Raw genomic sequence first — 5,675 nt, forward strand, 5'->3', positions numbered from 1 at the left:
ACAGGCTTGACACTTACTAACAAATCAGAAGTGTGAATTAATTAATAATTAAAGTCTATGATTGCTACCACAGAGGCTCAGACTGTATTTGTCCCCCATACCTGTGGTTCTCACTTTAGGCCCTCCAGGATATGAGTCCAAACCAACAGGCTCACTTACTGCCAAAGCTGGTCTGAAGAGGCCTTGAACAAAATGTCCAGATTTTAGACTTCAGTCTTTCTCTGGTCTCCTCTCTGCCCCACCAACAGCAGTGCCCAGTCTTAATTTCCTGGCCCTGGCCTATAGTAGAGCCTTGAGCTCCTCCCCAGACAGGAGAGGCAGAGGCAGCCAAGAAGAAAGTTGATTTCCATCTTCTTGGCGATGTGGATGTAGAACTAGCTTCTCCCATCAAGATGATACATCAGGGCTGGAGAGATGGCTTAGCGGTTAAGCGCTTGCCTGTGAAGCCTAAGGACCCCGGTTCGAGGCTCGGTTCCCCAGGTCCCACGTTAGCCAGATGCACAAGGGGGCGCACGCGTCTGGAGTTCGTTTGCAGCGACTGGAAGCCCTGGCGCGCCCATTCTCTCTCACCCTCTGTCTTTCTCCCTGTGTCTGTCACTCTCAAATAAATAAATAAAAAATGAACAAAAAAATATTTAAAAAAAAAAAGATGACACATCATTCCAAGACAGCTGTAACTGCAAGGTGCGCCACTTCTCACTGGGTCGCTGCCCCTCCCCACCAGCTACTCACAGGGTCAGCAAAGAGCCCCGCTGGCAACAGTTTTTTCATTAATGATAACAACCGGCAAGTCAGTCCTGAGCTTATAGTGTAGCCTATCTCAGACCAGAGCAAGCCACGGTCATCTCACTATTCCTATCAGCATTGTCAAGGTGAGAGCGGGTGTAATGATTCGTTGCACAAAAGCCTGTCTGCTCCCGGTGCAGCATGGGAGGAAGCTCACTACGAAGAAGGAAGCTGGTCCACAGGTGAATTTTAAGCCCAGTACAGGGGAAACACCATCAACTGTGGGATTATAATAAACAAATTAGCAATGACCACAAACCATTCAGGGTACTGCTTAAATATCTGACAAGCAAATCTTTCCCAAATCCTTTAGCTATGCTATTTCTTTTGAAAGCGTGTGATATAATGACATGAATGTGCACACTAAAGCCCAACAGTGATTATCAATTTGTAGCAGCAGGCAATTTTCTTTTATAAAGCTAAAAGTCCCTCTAACCCATTCCAGACTTTTCCAAGACTTGAGACTGAAGAACCCTTTTAAGAACATTAGATATCTGTGTCAGCATGTTAGAAAAGAGCCACCTGTGTCGTAGTCTGTGAAGCTTGTCCCCAAGGCAGAAATAGATAGTTTATCCCTGTCCCTTTTCCTATCCGCACTTCTCTGAAATAAACTCTTGCTAGAGACCCTTTTCCATAACAACAATGCCTTGAAAAGAATACATAGCTAAGTGGATGGAGAGTACATAAGAGAAAGGACATATGATTGAGACCCATGGCCCCAAGTTGGCCGTGTTACTAAAGGAGAAATGGAGAAATTATCCAGCCATGGGTGTCAAAGAGTTCTAGAGACTGTCTTCCAGGGCTGATGAAGAAAGGGGCAGATAGGCATCATGGCACATACCTATTGAGTTGAGGACAGAATACTGTATGTTCTAGACTACATAGCAAGAATCTGTCTAGAAAGCAAACAAATAAATAAATGTAAAAGAAGATATCTGGGCTGGAGAGATGGCTTAGCGGTTAAGCGCTTGCCTGTGAAGCCTAAGGACCCCGGTTCGAGGCTCGGTTCCCCAGGTCCCACGTTAGCCAGATGCACAAGGGGGCGCACGCGTCTGGAGTTCGTTTGCAGAGGCTGGAGGCCCTGACGCGCCCATTCTCTCTCTCTCCCTCTATCTGTCTTTCTCTCTGTGTCTGTCGCTCTCAAATAAATAAATTTAAAAAAAATTTAAAAAAGTAGATATCTGAGTGAGATGGCCGACTTGCAGTGTCAACTGGTGAAGGAGAAGAGTCAGGACAAACACGGGTAGGTGCTGTCGCTCTGGAGAAGAGGAAGACCTAAAGAACACGAAAAACACATGAAGGTGGTGGGAAAATAAAGACAGGCGATGGCAGAGGAAAGAAAGTCAAGATCTATAAAACTCTCCACAGAAAAACAGCCAGGAGCTGTCATCAGTTGGCATCTAGTCACATCACACTGGTCATACCAGACCACAGTCAGTGGTAGTTTCCAGTGTGCCCATGCTCTCTATCTCTCTTCTCTCTACTTGCAAAGAAATAAATGAAGTTTAATTTTTTTATTTCTTAAAGAAAACAAAGATGACCAGGACAGTGCTGCCTATACAGCCTTAACCTGAGGCTCCCCGTGAGTGCTTGGGAGCAGCTCCTCGGAGTATTATAAGAACACCACCCCCAGCACTGCCGAGCATAGTCTCATCAATGGACACAAGTATTCTCAGACCAGAACTGTGGGGTCCTAGCAACAAGAACACCCAGCAGCAAAGGTCAGCAGAAGCATGGGCATGCCTCTGCCACCCTCCCTCCCTGAAGGCACCATGTGGCAGGCAGGCAGGAGTTCTGGGACTTTCCTGAGGAAAGTGGAATCCCTCACAGAATCTCCTCTCGGTGGGGAAGACATACCAGTGTAACTTGTTTGAAATGCAGAAACCAGCAGCCCTCACCCCACCCGCTATAAACCAGTAAGTGAAACTGCATTCATCCCAACTGGGAAGGAACACTGACTAGAATAATATTTTCTATTTCATTTGTAATTTATTCTCCTACTTCAATTGCTTAGTTGTTTTGATTTCTATCTCACATAAGTAGGCTTTTGTGTCTATCCTTTTTCTGGCATCTATTTTTAGCACTTTATCTATTTTTCATATCTCTCACCCACACTTTCCTTCTCATTCAAATTTTACTCTCTTTTTCTTTTTCAGATCCCATCTTCTTTTCTGTTCATGAACTTATTATATAAGTTCCATACATTCTAAAAACTAAAAAGCAGCCTGGAGAGATGGGTTAGTGATTAAGGTGCTTGCCTGAAAAGCCTAAGAACCCAGGTTCAAATCCTCAGCGCCCACATAAGCCAGATGCACAAGGTGGTGCATGTGTCTGGAGTTCATTTATAGTGGCTACAGGCTCTGGCACACCTATTCTCTCTCTCTCTCTCCCCCTCAAATAGTGAAATAAAATATTTTTAAAAAAACAATAAGCTACATTTTCCCCCGGCTCCTAATGCTCAGAGGTCCCTGAGCATTACCGAGGGCAGACCGAAGCGTCCACGCTGCAAGTTACACAGCGCTCTAGTCCCCAACACTGAGCCTGACCTAACTCAGGGGGAGGCAGTACTGGAACGGACTGCCTTCTTGGGTCCCCTTTCCACCTTTCATCTTTGCTGTGGCCTCCATGCCCAAGACTGGCATCCATGCTCCTCTGATGAGTCTTATCATGTGGTCAGGACACTTGCCATCTTTGGATCCTCCTCAGTGCTGTCAGGTGGCATTTCCTGTCCCCTGAGCGGGGGTCCAGGACCCCAGTAATCCCAATCATAGTCAAGATATAAGGACATTTATTGTCTTCTCATTTGTTTCCATGTGATTCCACTTGAATCCAACACACGTGGGAGACCTAAGGAGGTGCAAACATGCATGAACCTCTTATTTCTCTCCACACGGTTGATTGCCAGAGCCTACCACGCTCCCTCATACTTTCCTTTCATCCCTCCCCACTGGGCATCTTGCCCTCTGGGGTTAAAATTCCCGATCATTTCCATAGTGAAAGAAAACCATCACTAGGTCTCACATTCCTTAAAATTGTGGGGGATAAAGTCAGACCCCCCAAAAGTGATTTTTTTGCTTTTTTTTTTTTTGAGGTAGGGTCTTGTTGTAGCCCAGGCTGACCTGGAATTCACTATGTAGTCTCAGGGTGGCCTCGAACTCACAGTGATCCTCCTACCTTCACCTCCCAAATGCTGAGATTAAAGGCATGCACCACTACGCCTGACCAAAAGTGATTTTCTTTGTCAAATGCTTTTTCTGCATCTAATGAGATGATCATATGATTTTTGTCCTTTAGTCCATGCCTGACCACAATATATAGATTCACACAATGCAACAGCAAGTAACAGGATTTCTCTCTAATTTCCCCTCCCACTTGGGAGTCCTTCTAACTATCTCCTTAATAAGTCTATTTCGCGGGCTGGAAAGATGGCTTAGCAGTTAAGGCATTTGCCTTGCGAAGTGTAAGGACCTAGGTTCGATTCCTCGGTATCCACAGGAACCAGATGTACAAGGTGGCACATGTGTCTGGAGTTCGTTTGCAGTGGCTAGAGATGCTGGCATGGCCATTCTCTATCTTTCTCTATCTGCCTCTTTCTGTCTTTCAAATAAATTAAATTAAATTTAAAAAAATCTACTTCCCTTGCTTTCAGGGCATAGCCTGGGTGGCTGTTGATTTTCCCACACCTCAGTCCTTAAGTTTAAGAGCTGAGAAAGGCTCTCCATCACTCCCCAGCCACATCATGTGGAGGGTTTGGGGCTGAGTGAAGGGCCCTGCTTATCCTAACCCCCTTGCTCTCTCCTGCATGCTTCCTCCATTCCAATGCCCAAACCACTTTCTCAACACTCTTACTTGTCTCTGACCCTTCAGCGCAGCCTCTGCCTAAAGCTCAGTTCCAAACTTCCAAAACCTGCCACTTCGAAGCATGGTCTTTGGATTTCCTTGTTCTCTATAGCCTCCTGAGCTCCCCCTCCAGGAATTCCAACAGCACTGCTTTTCCCCAGAGGGATCTGCTTCTCTCACAAACCTCCAGGCCTTATCAAATAAAAACTAATGGTCTCTTTGCCCTCTCCAAAGCTGCCTCCATCGGGATAAGGCCAGCACACAGCACACGTTCTTTCTGTTTTGGGTTGTTTGTTTTCCATGTGTCTGGGACCAACAGCCATGTGGTGGGGTAGATTTTAAGTCCCTCCTCTCCCTGGGTGCTGGGACCTCCACCCCTGCCCTCACTACCACCACTGCTGCAGGCCCAGAGAGACCTTGGAACTGTTCTTACAACTGGATATGTGATCCCAAGGTCCCCAGCCAGTTGTTTTTCAGTCGACACACCAGCTAATCAGGCTTTAAATCAGGGCTCTTTTTACAATCTAATTTCTGAGGGACTTGATTAACTGCCTTGCCAATATTTTTATTTTTTATTTTTTTTTAATTTTATTTATTTATTTGAGAGTGACAGACATAGAGAGAAAGACAGAAGGAGAGAGAGAGAATGGGCGCACCAGGGCCTCCAGCCTCTGCAAACAAACTCCAGACGCGTGTGCCCCCTTGTGCATCTGGCTAATGTTGGACCTGGGGAGCCGAGCCTCGAACCGGGGTCCTTAGGCTTCACAGGCAAGCGCTTAACCCCTAAGCCATCTCTCCAGCCCGCCAATATTTTTATTAAGACTCCCCTGCCCTACTGGAGCTCACGCTGAGACAAAAATGCACATATACCTGAGGCTGCAAGAATCATCAAGGTGGTCATGTGGACTGATCTTTGTGGCATCAGGTGACTTTGCACAGTCCACCCATTAATTCAATGTCACCCCCAACTCCGAGGGCGTGCTGGCCCCTCTCACATTGACAAGTCTGTGGCTTCGGCCCCTGCCAATCTTCCCAGATGCAGAAAGAAA

This window comes from Jaculus jaculus, chromosome 1 (genome assembly GCF_020740685.1).
Source record: "Jaculus jaculus isolate mJacJac1 chromosome 1, mJacJac1.mat.Y.cur, whole genome shotgun sequence".
NCBI classification, from domain to species: domain Eukaryota; kingdom Metazoa; phylum Chordata; class Mammalia; order Rodentia; family Dipodidae; genus Jaculus; species Jaculus jaculus.